The sequence below is a fragment of the Euleptes europaea genome, chromosome 1 (genome assembly GCF_029931775.1).
Source record: "Euleptes europaea isolate rEulEur1 chromosome 1, rEulEur1.hap1, whole genome shotgun sequence".
Classification (NCBI taxonomy): domain Eukaryota; kingdom Metazoa; phylum Chordata; class Lepidosauria; order Squamata; family Sphaerodactylidae; genus Euleptes; species Euleptes europaea.
In genome coordinates, this window is record NC_079312.1 from 118,422,328 (window position 1) to 118,442,571 (window position 20,244).

The window sequence follows — 20,244 nt, forward strand, 5'->3', positions numbered from 1 at the left end:
GAGGGGCGCTTCAGCCTGGAATGCGCTGCTAATTACCAAACATTAACGGCCCTGGTTAATTACCTTGCTGCCTTTCCTGTGCTCACCAACTTCTTTCTGGAATCCCAAACATTTATTATTTTTCTCTTTTTTTGGTTGCATCAGTGCAGCTACACTGGTATCAAAAGAGTTTCTCAGATACGGAGTACTAAAAAGTGTGTCCTCCAAGAACAGGGGAAGACGCTTGAGATGGATCCTCGTCAGGCCTAGCTGGACTTCAAATTAAAAGGAAAGCTGGTTCAGTTAGCAAGGTGTCTGTCTATATGCCACAACAGTCATGTACTTGACAGAGTTAGATCCCTGCCCTAAGGAACTTACGCTCTAAAATTCAACAGTAGAGCCAGCATGGTGTAGTGGTTAAGAGTGGTAGACTCTGATCTGGAGAACCAGGTTTGATTCCCCACTCTTCCACATGAGCGGCGGACTCTAATCTGGTGATCCAGGTTGGTTTCCCCACTCCTACATGCAGAGCCAGCTGGGTGACCTTGGGCTAGTCACAGTTCTCTCTGGACTCTCTCAGCCCCACCTACCTCACAAGGTCTGTTGTGGGGAGAGGAAGGGAAGGAGATTGTAATCTGATTTGATTCTCTTTTTAAAAGGTGGAGAATGTCAGCATATACAAACCAACTCTGCTTCTTCAATTGTGGGGAGGGGGGTGCTGGCTAAATGGTGGGAGAATGTTCATTCCGTTCCATTCAGCCTCATTCTTTATTGGATGATTTCATGGAAAAATTGGACTTTGAGGAAAGATTGGAAAGGAGTAGACATCCTGTAAGTGTTCTGCGACAGTGTTCCAAGCATCCTGGACAGCTAGGGAGAAGAACTAGACCTGAGTCCAGTAGCACCTTAGACAAAGGGAGCTTTGACTCTCAGAAGTTCAGATCCCAAAAATCTTGTTGACCTAAGACGCTACAGGACTCGAATCTAGCTCTCCTACTGCAAATCAACACGGCTACCCTCTGAAACTATAATCAAGGGAGAAATCGTTTAAGGAAACAGGAAGGAGACCTCTGGACTGCTGGGGGCAGCAGAACTGGAGATCATAGAATCACAGAGTTGGAAGGGACCACCAGGGTCCAACTCCCTGCACAATGCAGGAAACTCACAACTACCTTCCCCCCCACACACACACACAGTGACCAGAAGATGGCCAACATGCCTTCCCTCTCATCATCTGCCTAAGGTCACAGAATCAGCATTGCTGACAGATTCCCCATTCCTGGCTAAGGATATATTGGGATATGAGCTCAGGAAAGGTGAGACTATTGAAGGCAAGGGTAGGGGGTTTGTGCTGAATCCAGGAGCAGACTGGAAACTTGGGCAGTAGAGATTTAAGGAAGGGTGCCGCAGAAGAGAAGAAAGTTGCATTAGTCAAGGCAAAAAATAAGACCACCAGGGGTTTCATCAAGGCTGGAGTGGAAAGGCTGTCCGTTCATAGCATTGAAGGTGCAGAAGAAGCACAATTAGGTACAATTACGCAAATGCTCTGTCTTCCTACAGCCATGGCTGCAATGAAGAAAGAGATGGGATGATTGCTAGTAAGAGAGACAGTCAGATACTTCTTTGGTTCTTGTAGGTTATTCGGGCTGTGTGACCGTGGTCTTGGTATTTTCTTTCCTGGCGTTTCGCCAGCAGCTGTGGCAGGCATCTTCAGAGGAGTAACACTGAAGGAGAGATGCTGTCCTTCAGTGTTACTCCTCTGAAGATGCCTGCCACAGCTGGTATTTTCTTTCCTGACATTTTGCCAGCAGCGGTGGCAGGCATCTTCAGAGGAGTAACACTGAAGGACAGTGTCTCTTCAGTGTTTTTTTTTATTATTATTTATTTTTAATAATTTTTAATTGGTTTTTTTAAAACTAAATTCTTCATAATTTTAACAACAATTTTAAAGATATTGTCAGAACACGATTGTTACAATTGTTGTCTTAATTACAAATAGTTATAAAATAAACAATTTGACTTCCCCACCACCCCGGTCTGCCACTTGATAAAATAATATAATCCATCGTTAATATATTCTGATCCTAATATTAATCTCATAGCATATAGAATATTACATTCCAGATCAGGATACAAGGTAACCTTTCATTTTTCCCAAATCTTATAAATTCTAAAAATTAATTCAATCCTCCCATTTTCCCATAGATATTCATTACCTATTTAATTTAATTTAACATATTAATTTCTCCATCTCCACCAGCTCTAAAATCTTAAAATTCCAATTTTTTTTCTTTCTGGAACTTCCGCCTCTTTCCATTTGACTGCAGATAATAATCTTGTAACCATTATAAAATAAATTCAAAAATATCCTTTTAACATTATACCGTAAATAGCCATGCCACCCATTTATACTGTCAAAGCCATCCAAATCCAATAATCATATTTGAACAAGTCTTTTAGCCATGATCTAATATTTCCTTCTGCATTTGAAATAGGTCAGTTAGAAACAGGAACAGGGTCTCTTTGTTCTCTCTCAACTCGTCTAGCAAGTTACACACACCAAGATAATTTTCTCTGACCTGCATCTTCATCATGGCTAACTCCTTAATTTTTATTTGTGTTGCTTCAATTTGTTTTTCTTGACCTTCTAGCTCCTTCTTTGTTTCCTTGAATTATTCCATAACTTTGTTAACTGGAATGTCCATTTCTTGCATGCCTGTTTTCATTGTCACAGGCAGGTTACATTCTTGGTCTTCTATCTTCTTCTTTATATCCTTATGTTGTTCCAAGACTAATTTGACCGAAGAATCCATTGCTTGATTGTCTGTGTTGATCATCATTTGAACCTTAACATCCTTTATGTCTTCTGTAACCAAATCCAACTTCTGATTGATGATTTGTCAAGAGTAGTCACCATTGAGATCAGTTGAGCCATTTGTATTGATATCTGTTCTAGATGTTTAGCTGTCACCTCAGACTGATTAACTAACATATCCTGCACTTTTTTCTCCATGGTTAAGTTCTGTAAAGTTTCCTTTAAATTTTTAAAGGCAGGGCTATGTAATAAACCAGAACAGGGACGAGTTCCAGATATTTACTTGAGTAGTTAAGCTGCAAAATTGTTGGTCATCTGGCAGGAGTCCTTTACGTGTAATTGATGAAGGATATTTCATTGACCAGCTTGAGTACTTTTTCGAATTGAAAAAGTTAACATTTATCCTTAAAGTCGCTTTTTAAAGTTGACAATACCAACGAGTTTTACCGGACGCTCTAGGTCAGCTTAACCAGGAAGTATTCCGGAAATTGCCTCGTCACGAACCTTCTATCATCTCTTCTCGATGGTTGTTTCCTTCAGGAACAATTTCAATGTAGCACGAGTGAGACGTTTTTCCGGTCCTATAACTTACTTCCTGCTGATTTGGATGCCGAGCAATAGAGAGGGATAATAGATGGAACGCAGAGTCTTCCGGTCTGAGATATCCTCTTTGTTGCAAAACGTGGCTGGAGGACTCTTTTTACACCGGAAAGGTTCTCAAAGGTATCTCCCTCCCCTTCTTTTAAGAGCGAATCGGATTGGCAAATCGTAAGTCAATCATTTAGGCTCGTTGTTTTGGTTTAAGCTGATCAGTTTGATAAGGCTCCTGCCGCTTTATTTGATGAGTCTCATACAGCAGAGTCATCCGTTTCAATTAAGGAAGGAACAGGGTTTCCAGGAATGTCTTCTTCAACCCCCCTGTTATTCGATAATGCCAAGGATGAACGAAAGATTCTTATCTACTCACTTGGGTGTCTAGGGGTGAGGTTCTTATCTTAATGTAGTCCTTATGATGTTTATAAGGTGGTGGAGGGTAGAGTCTAAATGCCGAAGTTGTGCTCTGGCGATTCCAATCCCTTCGTGCCCGCGGGATCAACGTCTAAATCTCCGGGGGACTTATTGAAGCTCCCACGGAGTATTTAGGAGATCAAACCGCATAGATGGCTGCAGGGAATTCCTGCTTCCCAGCCCACTTGCAAGGGCTGGGTTGGGGTGCAGTGAAACACCCCAAAAGAAACGCAAACTTGGATTCCCCCAGGGAGCCCCTGGGAGAACGAAGCACTCAGCCCAGCGTCACCACCGGAAGTCCTCTTCAGTGTTACTCCTCTGAAGATGCCTGCCACCGCTGCTGGCGAAACGTCATCAAAGAAAATACCAAGACCACGGTCACACAGCCCGAATAACCTACAAGAACCAATGAACTCTGACCATGAAAGCCTTCGACAATATTCAGACACTTCTGTCCAATAAACAGTAGGGATGGTTGAACACCCACTGGGTTGGCAAATGGCAAACAGCGTCAGTTCTACTTTTCCCTCATCCTCACTATACTGCTACTCTGCTCACCAGGCAATTGTTTAAACAAACAGCTAAATCAGCCACAAATCATATAACTCAGTCATAAATAAATGCTGTGGGTTTTTTTTTTAATCCTGCCATTTGGTATGAAGTAGTCTTCATTGATGTGTATGGGTGCTGATCTGTTTGATCAGCAGCATTTTTGTGCATGTGCAGATCTTCAGAAACATGATGCAGACATGTTCATCAGGCATTTGAGTCCTTTGGTGCTGAACCAGACAGATTCAGTAATGGGCTCATATCTGATTGTTACAGGTGAACAGAAGACATTTGATTGTCAAACACATTCATTTCATAGAATGGAGTGCAATTATCCAAAACATGGGTTCATCTGAATGTAAGGGTAAAATACTTTCTAGGTGTCTAGGCAAGACTGTTCAGTTTTGTAAATTATCAAGTTTATGGTGCAGAAGTCAGGCAGCTGCTGCTTTATACAACTGTTTCTGGGTCTTTGAATATTTCTATTCTAGCACTAAACTGATATAATAGAAACCTGCCATGCACAGGTCAGATTAAAGCACCAAGCAAGAATCTAAAGAGGAAGAGTTAGAAGTATACAAGAAGAAACCAGGAGATGTTGCCTAGGAGTGAAGTACCCGGGAAACATTTAAGGAAGTATTTGACTTAAATATTAAAGGACAAAGGAGCCTCTACTAGCATAATGGTACAATTGGCACAATTACCTGAAGGAAGTATTTGACTTAAGTATTAAAGGACAAAGGAGCCTCTAGCATAATGGTACAATTGCCACAATTTCCTTACATGAGCCTACTGATATACTTAAGGCACAAGCGAAGGCCTTCCTTGGTGTGCCACTACCATCCGAGGTCCAGTGCCTGGTTTCATATGCTAATAAAGGTTGGTTCCCAGTCTTGTGAGACCCACCACAAAATGGCTGCTGCCATGACGTGCTGGGGCCAATCACAAAACGTTGGGAGGCTGCAACCTAAGCATCCTCCTGTGATGGAGGCAGATGTTACTGAATGGGTGCTCCCTGCAGACACAAAGGAGATTCCTCCAGGGTTCTTCTAATGCACCTCCTGCACTGGTGAGGTGGAGGAAAACCAGGAACAACTGTTTGCTTTGAGGAAGAGATGCTGTGAAGTAGCAAATAGGCACCAGGAAACTCACTGATGAGCCACAATAGCACATTGGGAATCACATTGCTGACACCAAGGATATGGAACTTCCTCATGCATTAGACACCATCCCTTCCGGTCTTCACGAGAACAGAGAAAACATTTTTATTAATTTCAGTTTGGTTTTAGTTAATGTTATTTGACACTGAATGGGGAGGGAGACCATGATTGTGTTGTTCTGTGATTACGTTCTTGCTCTTTTCCTGAACGTCATAGGTTTTCCTAGATTTTAAATGTTATGCTGGTTTATTTTATATTTTTAAATTCTTCCGTTGCTGGAGCAATGCTTTCTCTTTTTGTTAATTGTTCTGGCACGTTTCATAATTCAACTTTTTATCTTTTTGAAAGCCACTGGGAGGTGCCAGGGATAATTGATCAAATATCGATATAAGTGCAGACAAGACAGAAGGACTAACATAACCGTGAGCAGAGGGGGATCTACTGTGAAACTAATGAAGCTTAAGCTTCAGGGCCCCTAATCCCGGAGGGGCCCCCTGAAGCAACTTTTTTAAATGAGTGAATTTCTCGACAAAATTGGAGTTTTTTAGTGATAGAATCATAAGCCAATGGGTTGAAGTACTTAATATTGACTTTAGAATATGCTCTAATACCCATTTCATATGGCCTGAAAAATGTCCCTGTAATTGGTCAAATTTCAAAATTTTCTTGCAGCACTCGAACCCCCAGCTGTAAGGACTCACCGAGCTCGCCAGAATCTATTCACAGCCTACATTTGGGCATCTGGATCCTCAGATCCTTCGTTGGTGCACGGCTTAATAGTTCTGTGGTTTTATTTCGTCACTGTATGGCCCGTTTTCAAGGACTCCACCCCACCACCCTGTTCTCCACCATTTCGGCCTCAAGGTCCTTGCAAGGGCAGCAAGGCCCTTTGGACCTTGTTGGATGTTGTCCTATTGTTGCTAGTTCTGAAGGGGTCCCCATAACAGTTCAAGCTTCAGGGCCCCAAAAATGTAGGTCCGCCACTGACCGTGAGTGAATGAAACAGGAAGTAAAACCTGCGTGCACTATTTATTTATTTGCACACTTTATATCCTGCCTTTCTGTCCTCACAAAGGCCAGCAAGGGAACTAACAATTTAAAACCTACCTGATAAAATCACATTTTAAAACCCTTAAAATCAAACCCCTCCCCCAACACACACATTTACTACTGTCGGTGGCACTGAAGAATCTACTATCAAAGTTTCATGTTATGTTAATTGGTTGGGTTTTGAGATAACGAACAAGAAATGGTGTCAGCACCCATCTCTCAAGATGTCTCTCTCAGTTCGTGCAATTAAGCCAGCCGGGATCTACAAACGACAAAAAAGGTTGCCAATTTTATTTCCTTAGTAGGGTTCCTGCACCTTTAATAGTTCCATGAACACAAGGAAACGGAGGTGGTTCTTCCCCATGCATGCTGAATCCTTTCTTGCTACACAGCTGGTAGGATACTGCCAAGAAAAGTCAGCAAGTACCGGTAGCTACAAGACACAAGAAGTCGTGTTGCCTTTATGACATCTGAACAAGTTCGATATTCTTAGCTCTGTGGATCAGGTTGCCAGTTGCAGATAAGTAAACCTGAGACAGCCGCTGGGCAGGGAGAGAAGTTCTTTCTTTGGAGGACAAAGTAAGGCTTTCTACCGGAGCTGAGATGAAAAGTAACATGAAGAAGGTTGGCTGGTCTGCCCAGGTTAGTTAAAGAAGGGGGAAACCCAAGGAGGAAGAAATCAACTGCCAAGCTGCCTGGGAAAGAACCTAGAAGCTTTTTAACACTAGAGTCCAAAGCGCAGACTAATACAACACAACTAATACAATTGAGCCTTTGATAAACCCATGGCCTTGCACTGATTAAAGACCTGCAAAATGCGGAAGAGCAATTCTGCAGTGGGAAGAAGCAGGACTAGGCAGAAATCTGACCTGAAGCTCTGAAGTAAGGGACAAAAACAGAAGCAAAACCTTTTAGTGTTCTTCCTGTTCTTTAATACGCACTCAGTCCAAGTATTCATTTGGAGTCTTTATATCCCGCCATTCTGCTAATGAGAGCCAGCGTGGTGTAGTGGTTAAGAGTGGTGGACTCTAATCTGGAGAAGTGGGTTTGTTTCCCCACTCCTCCACATGAAGCCTGCTGGGTGACCTTGGGCTAGTCACAGTTCTTCAGAACTCTCTCAGCCCTACCTACCTCACAAGGTGCCTGTTGTGGGGGAAGGGAAGGTGATTGTAACTTTGAGACTCACACAAACACATGAAGCTGCCTTATACTGAATCAGACCCTTGGTCAATCAAAGTCAGTATTGTCTATTCAGACTGGCAGCAGCTCTCCAAGGTCTCAGGTAGAGGTCCTTCACATCATGTAATTGCCTAGTCTCTTTCACTGGAGATGCCAGCTTTTGGTAGAGAAAAGTGGGGTATAAAAGCCTCTCTCACACACAAAGAACAAAACATCACAACCTCAGAGGCAGCATAGCAGGCGACAAGTTGCAAAGTATAGTGTTCATGTTCAATTCATGTTCGTGTACAAAGTATAACAAATTATTTGGCAACAATCCAGGATTTCAAAGTAGATGTTGTAGCTGGTTTATGAACCACAGTTGTGGTCTACTGTGATAGCCTGCTGAGTAGAACCCACCCAGCTACCTGACCACAGAGATGGCAGTCCAGGGAGGATACCCTCCATTCCGGGAGGCAGAGGAGAGTCAATTATCAAGAATTATGCACAAACTGGGATTTGTTACTTACATCTGGTAGACTAACCAGAGTTTATCGCACAAACCACATAGCCAACCATGGTTTATCCTGATGTTGGAGGGCCAAACTAGATGTAATGTCATCTTCGAGGCCACTATGAAGATGTCACCACCATTTTACGCTGGGCTGTATTGGTCTCCCATACAGAATGTGTATGCAAGTATCAACCTGGTAAAACCTGGTAGAACAACTTGCAGACACTCCAACTAGAGGGCTTTATAATTTGAAATTTATTTAATAGTCTACATGCAAACCTGGGCTGGTATATGTTGAGATATTTGTAAATATCTTGTGTATGCATTATATGGGTTTTATTTGACCATTGATGAAGGCCTGCTGGCTGAAACGCGCCTGGCATGTGGCTTAGGTCTGTCAACCTTATAAGATGCCATTGTGCCATGTTTTATCATTTTTAATGTTTCTAATTCTTATATAGTGCCTTAAAATAAAATATATTTCTCTATTATTATTTCATCTTTTCTACCCAACCTTGGGTACCCAGACTTTTGGTTTTTTTAGGTTGGGTTTCTCCCCCCCCTCCTCCCCTGTTTTAAGAAGTCACCATTTCTGCACAACTTTAAGGCAAGTCTGAGCCATTAATTTTAGAGAGCAAGGACAGACTGTGCTAAATTCTTCACCCCCAAAGCCCATCATTCAATGAATACAGAATTGAGATCACAGAGCATAGAATAAGCCCCTCTGGGGACCTCCATGCTAGCTACTGGTGTGAAAAGCTGTTCGATTCCCCAACTGCCTCACTTCCAGCCATCTCAAAATTCTCTTCCTGAGCTTAGAAAACTACTACAGCTCTCAAGGACCTTTGTCCATATCTGCTATTGGACTCCTCAGGGGCTTACTTCACTCCAGGCTCTGGTCCAAGAGAGGCTTCGGGTCATCTCTTTTCATCTTTAGCCCAGATCAGATCCCTGGCACTGCCTTGTTTGAGCGGAAAATGTTTCAGTCACAGTGCAAAATGCAGGAACAAATAGAATCCTTACCCAGGATGCAAAAACGCAGAGAGTTCAGATGTTTACCAGAGGTGCTTTCCTGCAGACCCAAGGCAGGAAACCTTTCAAGATTCCACTTGCAGTGGCATAAGGTTGGATTGCCTTATCTGATCCTCAAAGCTAAACAGAGATTAAGCAGATAATGTAATGGGAAGACTGTCTGGCTACAGTGCAAGTTGCTGCCTCATACAGAAAAAGATTACAAGGCCCATACAGGATCTCTCTACATCGATGTGTGTACACATCCAACCTATTAACGAAATGGATCTGACCACTATTTCTGCAGCAATTCTTTGAAGAGTTCTGTCCTATCTGATATCCAGATGGTTTCTGTGATGGTACAGAGTCCACTGCTCTGTTTCTGTGATGGTGGTCATAACCAGACACTATGGACACAATCCAGTAACACTTAGTCACAAGTAGAACCCTTGAAAATCAGTAGGCTTCAGCACATCTACTCTTGCATGGCGTTGGGGGGTTGGTTCAGTCATAGCGATTTGTCCGCTGTATGAGATGCAGGGCATTTGGGGAAAGATATCTTACAGTTTAATTGTTTAGTTTCTGGTCATAAGACACCCAGGATAAGAAAGCACATGATTCTCTTGCTTCCTTCATTAGGAATATATCCATCTCCTTTTAGAGAACCAAATTGTTTTATAGGAACGTATTCATCTCCTTTTAGAGAACCAAATTGTAATGTTTGATTATCAATCCAAAAGAAAAAAGGGACCACACCCAAACAAAACAGAGACGTATACACAACACTGGTAATTTGCTTGCATTGCTGGGCTCATCTGGAAGTAAATAAACAGAAGCTCATTGATCTACTTTTGGAGAGGAAAAGAGTGACCTAGAGCAGTAGCATTAAGGAGCACTAGCTGCTCCGGTTCATCACTTAACATCCCCCTTTTAACTTATTTTCATTTTAAAAGCACTCCTGGGGAGGGATGTTTGGTTATGTAATAGCTTTGCTTGAATGGTTTTTTAAAACTATTCTCATGCCAATACTTTTTTTTTTTTACTTGATGAGAGCCAGCATGGTGTAGTGGTTAAGAGCAGTGGTTTGGAGTGGTGATCTGGAGAACCGGGTTTTATTCCCCACTCCTCCACATGAGTGGCAGAGGCTAATCAGGTGAACTGGGTTGGTTTCCCCACTCCTACACATAAAGCCAGCTGGGTGACCTTGGGCTAGTCATACTCTCTCAGCCCCACCTACCTCACAGGGTATCTGTTGTGGGGAAGGGAAGGTGATTGTAAGTCGGTTTGATTCTTCCTTAAGAGATAGATAAAGTTGGCATATAAAAACCAACTCTTCTTCTTCTTCTTCGTCTTCTTCCATCACTTGGGAGTGCTCTGTGTTAGCTAACAGAAGATGAAGTCGTTTTTAAAAAAATGGTGCAAATACATTCCAGAGGATCATTGTCTTTTTTAAAACCATCATCCTAAAAACCCTTGTTCATGAGGACAGTGCCTCTTCCATTTTGTATGTGAAGAGTACCTTATGAGAACATTTCACCAGAAGACACTCTAGCAGCCTCAGCAGGAAACTATACTCTGTGGAGAAGCTGAGCTATCCTCAAGTATCACAGTACAGAGAGATGGAAGACAGTATACCTGTCATTGCTGGCTCTACCATGGCTCATGTCCCTATGTCATCAGCATGATTTTAGGGATAGCACTGAATTTTACAACCTCGCCATTTCAGTTCAATATTCCCTGTTTCAGTCTTATTTGCTTCTCCTTTTTGTGAACTGTTTTACTGTTCCCCCACATCAGTTTTTTCCTGTTAAATGCATGCATTTTCGTGTTATTTTTTTCTTTGCTTGCGTCTAAATAGGCATAAAAATAGCCTAGAACAAGCAAAGGAATGAGGAACACTAGCAACCAAAATGGGCAAAATAGGAAAGCTGACAATCTGCTGATGAAAATAAAAAACTCTGAAAGAGGCATATTTGCATCTTAAACTATAAGACTGTAAGACTGGCAGCCCTACTCTTTGCCATTGGCGGGAGGTTTTGGGGGCAGAGCCTGAGGAGGGTGGGGTTTGTGAAGGGGAGGGACTTCAACGCCATAGAGTCCAATGGCCAAAGTGGCCATTTTCTCCAGGTGAACTGATTTCTATCGGCTGGAGATCAGTTGTAATAGCAGGACTTCTCCAGCTAGTACCTTGAGGTTGGCAACACTACTCACAATATATTGGGTGAATGCTTTAGCTCCATCCTTCCAGGATGACGGGGCTGTAATGTCCTGAGAGCCAAGCAAGGAGAAGCCAAATCCTTCTCTGCTACTTCTAAACCTTCTTTTAAAGCCATATGCTGACATGCTATCTGTTCTCCTGGAACAGGGTTGCCAACCTTGAGGCGGGGCCTGGGATTCTCATGGAATTGCAAGTGACCTCCAAAACACAGAGATCAGTTCCTCTGGAGAAAATAGAAGCTTTGGATGGTGGTCTCTATGGCATCACATCTCTGCTGAGCTCCCCCCCCTCCCCCCCAACACTGCCCTCCCCTCCCCCCCAACACTGCCCTCCCCAGGCTCCCTCCCCCCAAATCTCCACGGATTACAAAACTGTTGGCAACCCTACTTCGGTTACTGTGGCCAGGCTTATCAAGAAGAAAGAAAGGACAAAGATCACCCCAAGGACTGTGTATCCTGGGAATTAATGCAATTGGCTTTCATATGATGTTTGGAGCCTGAGGAGGGCGGAGTTTGGGGAGGGGCTTCATTGCCATACAGTCCAATTGCCAAAGGGGCCATTTTCTCCAGGGGAACTGATCCTTATCAGCTGGAGATCAGTTGTAATAGCAGGAGATCTCCAGCTGGAGGTTGGCAACTAGGGTTGCCAGGTCCCCCCTCTCCTCCGGGGGGAGGCTTTTGGGGCAGAGCTGTGGAAAACATGTGTGCAACCGCACCGACACGTGTGCGCGTCACTTCTGGTTTACACCCGGAAGTGCTGCATTGCAAGGGCCTTTTACCACTCAAACTCCTGGTTTTAAACCAGGTTTAAACCGGAAGTGCCATGCCACGGTGTGTACGTGTGCCCGCCGACCCTCAGCTGGTCGGCAGGCAGGGGGAGGGTGGATTGGCGGGGGTTTGCCCGCCACCACCGGGCACCTGGCAGCCCTATTGGCAACCCTAGTCTGGATGGTGTGAAAGGGAAGGGTATTCATGTCTCAGCTCAGACGATGAGCTTCTGAAAACTTACACAGAGATCAACCAGCCACCACTGTGAGTACAAAACGGCAGAGTCTTCTGGGCTCATTTCTGTTTGGTAGGCCTTGTCCTTGACTAAAGCCTCTGTGGTTCTTGTGTATCAAGAAAGTTGCTCCTTTTGTTACTTAGAGAAAGAAAACTGAATTCCTTTAAGGGATAAATCAGCTTTCCTTGGAGAAACAAACCAGTTTGCTTTGGCATTAAGATGCCGTGCTTGCCTTAGCTTCCTAAAAACCACAGAAAAGACGTATGTGTTGACAAGGAACTGATTTTGTGCTCAGCCTGGGATAGAACAAGCCAATAGGTTTGGTTTCCACCACAGCCACCACAATGTTTTTTCTTAAAAAACAAAACAAAAATCTTTCCTTTGAGAATGTCAATAGCAGGGAGGCGTTAGCTATTAGACAGGGGAACTTGAAATCACTTCCTTAAAGGAAGAAAAAACACCACCGTGGTTACTGTATTGGTTCAGCCACGGGAACAACAAGTCTTCCTGGACAGGAGTAAGCATCAGCTACTAATCAAAGATATTTCAAGGCAGTTTTTTTTTAAGACCCCCAAACAAGTAAACTATTTGAAATGGCTGCAGTAACAACAGTACAACACGGTAACCCATGCTGGACTGAGATGACACAAGACATTTCGGTGCTTGAGGCAAAAAAAAAAAAAAATCTAAATGGTGCAAAAACAGCAGCAACAACATGCTCAATAACTGCCAGATTGTTGTCAATTCATTACGTTTGCCAACCTCCAGGTGCTGCCTGGAGATCTCCTGCTGTTACAACTGATCCCCAGGCAGAAGAGATCCCTAGGCTGCTTTGGTGGACTCTATGGCATTATATAAACATACGAACATAAGAAAGGCCCTGCTGGATCAGACCAAGGCCCATCAAGTCCAGCAGTTTGTTCACACAGTGGCCAACCAGGTGCCTCTAGGAAGCCCCCAAACAAGACGACTGCAGCAGCATTATCCAGCCTGTGTTCCACCGCACCTGAGGTAACAGGCCTGCTCCTCTCATCCTGGAGAGAATAGGTCTGCATCATGACTAGTATCCATTTTTACTAGTAGCCATGAATACCCCTCTCCTCCATATACCAGTGAGATCCCTGCCTTCCCCAAACCCCACCTTCCCCAGGCTCCACCCCCAACATCTCCGGGTATTTCCTAGCCCCCAACCATTCATGTCACCTCTCAGACTACCTTGTGAGGCACATCATCTTATTCCACTTTAAAAATCTGGGTCTTGTTTCTGCCTCCCTCCCTAACATTATCTCTACTTTTCCTTTTTACCTGTTTTTCAGGTGCATGTCAGGCAGCACGCCTGCTTCATCACTCTGTATTTGCAGATACCTTTGCCCCTCTTGAAACAGTTTTCCATGAGGTAATATACGGTAAGCAGGCTAGCCTGATCTCATCAGATCTCAGAAGCTAAGCAGGGTCAGCCCTGGTTAGTATTTGGATGGGAGACCACCGAGGAAGTCCAGGGTTACTATACAGAGGAAGGCACTGGCAAACCACCTCTGTTAGCCTCTTGCCTTGAAAACCCCATAAGGCGTCACCATAAGTTGGCTGCGACTTGACGGCACTTTACACACACAATATAAGCACAGATGACATCTTTTTTTCTTCTTCCAGTTATTGTGCAAATAGCCAGGACCATGGAGGGCCACTCCCATAGGCTGGCTACACCACTGGAATCTACAGTAGAAAACATGCAGTGCAGACATGATCTCGGAGCCTTACAACAGTGGGAAATTTAGATATAACTATTTGACCAAAGTGGGCACTTCGCATCTATAGTGGGGAGGGGAGGGGGGAGCCGGGTGGCAACGTTTGACTGACTAATCAGTTCAGAGCCAGTGAGGTGTAGTGGTTACAATGCTAGCCAAGTTTGGGAAGAATCCGGTTCAACTCCCTACCATGCTAAGAAGTGCAGTCGGAAAGCTTTGGGCCAGTCACTTTCAGCCAAATCTACCTCACAGGGTTGTTGTAGTGATAACATGGGGGAGGAAAACCATGTAAACCTAGAGCTTCCTTGGAGGAAGGACAGGAAACAAATGAAATAATTGATTCAGCCATGAAGTGACCCTTCACCAAACCATGATTTTTCAACCTCAGCTTTCCATCTACAACATTGGCTTATACTGCAAGTCCGTTATAAGGGTTACTGAGGGTAATGTGAGACACTATGTTGTTATATAAATGGCAAGCGTGTTAAGTCCGCGTGGGGAGGACACACGAGGTCGAGACGGAGTTCCAACAAAACGTAGCTTTATTGATTTCAGCAATGAACAGTAAGGAACTGGGGAACTGTACAACCTGGCCCTGCTTATATGCACCCCTGGCCCCCGGTGGCCGCTCCCCCCCTGATCTGTGATAGGGGGAAAACAACCCCCAGGTCACCAATGGCATGACCTGGCTTAGGGCCAATGGGATGAGTTGGCTGTAGCCAATCACGCGAGCAGGGCTTAGGAGCCTTTGCCCAGGACTCAAGCTCCTGGGCGTTCTTCGCTATGGTCTTAACTGATGCACATACATTACAATTATGTCATTGGTTATGGGAACTCACTTCCTCTACAGATTTGACAAACCTCACACATTTTCGAAAACTGAAGCAAAGATGCCTTATTTGGTGAAGATTTAGTGTTCAGGAACAAGCAGGAGCTCTTTTAATGGCAGATTCAGCAGTTTTTCAAATGTAGGGGTCAGGGTGAATTGTTGAAGTAGGGCATGACAGAACTTTTCAAAATAAAAAAAAATAGTAATTGGTTTAAAACAGTGGCTTAGTTCAGGCATAAAGTAAACACACCATGCTTATGTTTTAACTATAGATTCATCTCACAGACAATCACTCACATCCTGGTCTACCTCAGCAAATGCTGGTATCAGCGCTTTCATTATGCCTGGACATTTCTGTAGCCAAGGAGTTTAGACATTACATGAAACCATGGTTTAAATAAATCATAGTTAGCATGGTTACCTGAGGCAGATCACTCCAATAACTATAGTCTGTCAAACCAAAATCTGAAACCAGTTTATTCATGATAGTTAGTTTTAGCTTTTGTTTCACATGTTGTATGATCACAGACGTCTTAGCTGTCTACACAAAAATGTAGACCCCAGCAATGCCCTAAAAGGGTCTACAAAAATGTAGGTCTACAAAAATGTAGACCCCAGCAATGCCCTAAAAGGTAGAGAGAAAAAGCAGCAAAACAAACATTTGTCAAGGCAAACCAGATTTTATGCAGTTGTCTCTGAGATGAATCCTGGTTTCACTAAATAACTAGTTAAAATAAACCATGGTTTTTTGTGATGTCTGAACAAAGTCAGTATGGGGAGGACAAGCCGTTATTAAGCTACATTCATATGTCAGGGAACACCAAAGTGCAGTTAATAAGCCAACATTAAAGCATCGTGGTTTAAGATCCTGGCTTGGTGGTCCCTAATTAACCAAAGTTAGAGAAATGGTCAGTGCTCAGACTAACCGTAGTTAGTTACATTAAACCATGATTTTGCACTAAATCTGAACTGAGCCCATATTATCCTACAAGCTTTTTGGCAATAGGTGTTCTGTTTTCTTTTAAATTCACCTGTAATCTACTAAAGTCTCATGACAAAGTAGCATCTCCTTATTACTGGAGAGTATGAGGCATTACAAAAGCCTTTTAAGGCCCTTAATCATTGATGAATGTAGCAGAAATGCAAATAATTTACAAGTTTGCAGAATTTGCAGCAGCTATGGCCAAAGTTCATCTTCATTTTTGTGTAGAGAAAAACAGTCTGTTCTTTGCAAGGGTATGTATATATGTGTGGAGAAGATAATTCTTCAGTGATGCCAGCTATTATTTTCTGATTAAAAATCCACACTGTGGTTATTATTTGCTTTGGTACTTTAGTGTTGAAGTATAAACTTGTTCAAGGCCAGAAATACACCAGTAATCATCTTTCCACCTACCCCAATATCTTTTCTTTAAAAAATATTTTGGATCTAGCTGCACTGTGATAGCTAAAGGAAAGAATAACAGGATATACTTTGTGAGCAGATAGCTGTATTAATTAATAGGAGAAGAAATCCAGTACAGTTGCTAATACTGTATTGGGACCAACTAAAACCTCACAAAGTAATTCACAAGCTTTTGCATTCACCAGAAATCTTTTTCAGGGCTAGGGTTGCCAACCTCCAGGTACTAGCTGGAGATCTCCTGCTATTACAACTGATCTCCAGCTGATAGAGATCAGTTCACCTGGAGAAAATGGCCGCTATATCAATTGGACTCTATGGCATTGACGTCCCTCCCCTCCCCAAACCTCACCCTCCTCAGGCTCCACCCCAAAAACCTCCCGCTGGTGGTGGAGAGGGACCTGGCAATCCTATTTGGGGCAGATGCAGGGGAAGAAGCGAAAGGAACGAGGTGTCCACTTTGAGACCTACATGAATTTCTTCTGGTCCTATTTGAGACTGTGTTTTTTCCTTGCACTTTATTGATACATATAGCTGATGAAGCCATGAGCGAAACGTGATTTGGATCTAGACAACACGTCCTGACATCTTCCCTCCGTGGCTCTTGCCTGGGACATCGCTTTCCAGCAGTCTACAAACATCGAGAAGTCTATATTTGATTATTAAGACTGACTTACCTGTCACACAGGATATTCAGGAATAGACACTCACTTACCTGATTTTCAGGATGTTTATATATTGAATCTGTTCTTCTGCTGGACTGTTATTTATATATTCATATGTGTATCTTATTGTTATCTTGTTGTATATATTGTTCACTTTTGCACCTACTTTCACTTTTTATAAATTAGCACTTTAATATATTGTGTGAGTGCTGTCTGGATTCCTTCCAACCTCCAGGTGGTGGCTGGAGATCTCCTGCTATTACAGCTGATCTCCAGCTGATAAGGATCAATTCACCTGGAGAAAATGGCCGCTTTGGCAATTGGAGTTTATGGCACTGAAGTCCCTCCCCTCCCCAAACCCCCTCCCTCCTCAGGCTCCACCCCATAAACCTTCAACCGGTGGCGAAGAGGGACCAAACATTTTTTGGCTCAGGAATTCTGCAACACACACCCCTAGAAACCAGTTCTCCTAGAGAAAATGGCTGCTTTGGAGAGTGAACTCTATAGTATTATCCTCCCCTAACACCTAATCCAGGCACCACCCCCAGTCTCCAGGAATTTTCCAGTCCAGAGCTGGCAACCCCACATGCAAGTCTTGCAAGAAGTGAAAGTCTCCCAAGGCTGGGGAGAAGAAGGAAAAGTTTGTCCCAGGGCCCAGACTCGACTACAAATGGTCACCCTTCATATGAGGAAATAGGATTGCCAAACTCCAGGTAGGGCCTGGAGATCTTCTGGAATTACAACTGATCTTCAGGCTATGGAGGTTAATTCCCCTGGATAAAATGGTAACTTTGGAGAGAGGGCTGTATGGCATTATACCCTGCTGAGCTCCCTCCCCAGGCTCTATCCCCAAATCTCCATGAATTTCCCAATCCAGAGCTGGCAACCCTATGAAAGGAGCTGTCTTTTAAAATAAATAAAATAAGAGAAGTCACATTGTATGAAAATGCTGCTTTATTTCAAAAAACACTTACAGTTAATTTAATTTTCTTATATTTTACAAAAGTAAGACACAGGCATTTATACAGTTGGTTATGTACAACTTAATTCTGCCAGGCAGCCCTTGCATTGGTTAAGAGACGCTCAGACACGCAAAGTTTCTCAGTTGCAATTGGAACCTTTTCGCATGGGGTCAGAAGTACACATAGTCAAAAGTCTGCTAACAGCAGCTACTTAAAACCACAACGGCCCCTATGCAAGAGGCTTTGCACCCCGGGTGTATCAGTTCCAAGGGGAGTCTTGAGATAGCAAGATGTGAGTTTGACTCTAACCAGAGGCAAACAGCTCTTTTTGCCAAGTAAAAAAGTCTGTAGGGCAGGGGTGTCAAACGTAAAGAAGGCCGATCCGGTCCCCTTCAAAGCTCTTATCCGGCCCATGAGCCAGCGGAGGCAGCCACCCCACCCCCAACTCTCAATCTGGGCTGGCGAGGCATGGCTGGGCCCGAGACATTTATGTCATATCTGGCCCTTGTAAGAATTGAGTTTGACTCCCCTGCTGTAGGGTTTTTCTTCTGTACAGAAAATGCAGCACTGTTGGATCACTATTTTATGGTATCCCGTGCCAATGGTATGAAATTCAGACCTCCCTGGTGATTTTCCAGGGAGAATTTGGTTTTGTTCCCCAGTTCCCTCATAACTGAGCTGGGTGATCTTCTTAGTACTTCTTAGTATCGTCTTAGCAATACATCCAACTCCCCACTTCCTGCCCCAGATCTTCCTAAAACTTTTGAAATTTCCCTTTGCCCTTCAAAAGGAACAGGTTCTATTACCCGAGTAAAAGGAATGTATGTGCTTTCTCACCAAGTTAACCATCTGTAGAAAAAGCCATGAAAACATGATGTAAACGAGAAGTTTTTTTTTATATGGGGGGGTGTCTTTTGTTCCCTCGGCACAGACCCTTCCCAACCAGACGTTCACTTACAAGTTCAACTTAGCCTCTCAGTCACCCCCACCTACCCTTATACGTTTGTTTGTTTTTATTTTTTTAAAAAGGAAGATAAGTACAGTATAGGCGACTAGGGGAAAGGTGCCCTTGAAATTTATTCAAGTAAGGCTGCGATTTTTAAAAGATCTCAGCATTAGTCACATTCTCATTTCAGTAGGATTTCGGTTCTTCCAGAATAATGTCGGCGCCATACCTGTCCCTGTGAAACTAAATATAACTTATTGGGAGGATGACAGTTTTCACCAGGAAACCAGCATAGGAAGAAAGGGTTAAACATGCCTTGCTCTTCATATCACCATTCCCCAATTAAATAACAACCACACTGCAGATGCCAATAATGAACCTTGAACTCTAAGTCTCATTTGGCCTGAACTATGGAGCAGAAGGAACTGTAAAGATAGTCTACGCAGCTCTGCACTGTGGCTGCATTATCCAATACCTGCAACCGCTATTCCTTCCCAAATGCTGATTGTCTCACTTGCTATGGCTCTATCTGTGCTGTGCTGTTCTATCACGCAACCGCCGAGTGTCTGCAACACACATTTCCCAATGCTAACATGACCCCAGTGACTTCTGCAGCCATAAGAAGAACCACTTAAGGAAGAATCACCTTCCCTTCCCCACAACAGACACCCTGTGAGGTAGGTGGGGCTGAGAGAGCTATGACTAGCCCAAGGCCACCCAGCTGGCTTCACGTAGAGGAGTGGGGGAAACAAATCCAGTTCGCCAGATTAGCCTCCGCCACTCGTGTGGAGGAGAGGGGAATCGAACCTGGTTCTCCAGATCAGAGTCCACCGCTCTTAACCACTACACTACGCTGGCTGTTGGTATGCACCAAGCAATACAACCACAGAAAAACCACAGAGCAATACAACCGTAGAAAAATGGTGCCCTGAGTGCACTGTCATCAGTCCTATGGCTGCTAAATTTGGCCAGCATTTGCCCCTTTCCAGCAGATGTGAAGCTCGCTTGTCCCTTAGAGGCTGCTAGCCAGGCCTAGGTTACACCTAGGCAATAGAAGGAGCTGCAAGGTTTGTTTGTTTATCCGTTTTTCTCCACAATGCAAAGTGCTAGATTTGCCTGGACCCAAAGCAAGAGTGCATCCTGTCTTCTTCTGGTCATGACAACTTAACAACGCCGGGTAAACAACTTCACAATGAAAGTACCTGCAGCCATGAACCAATCAGAGCCAACC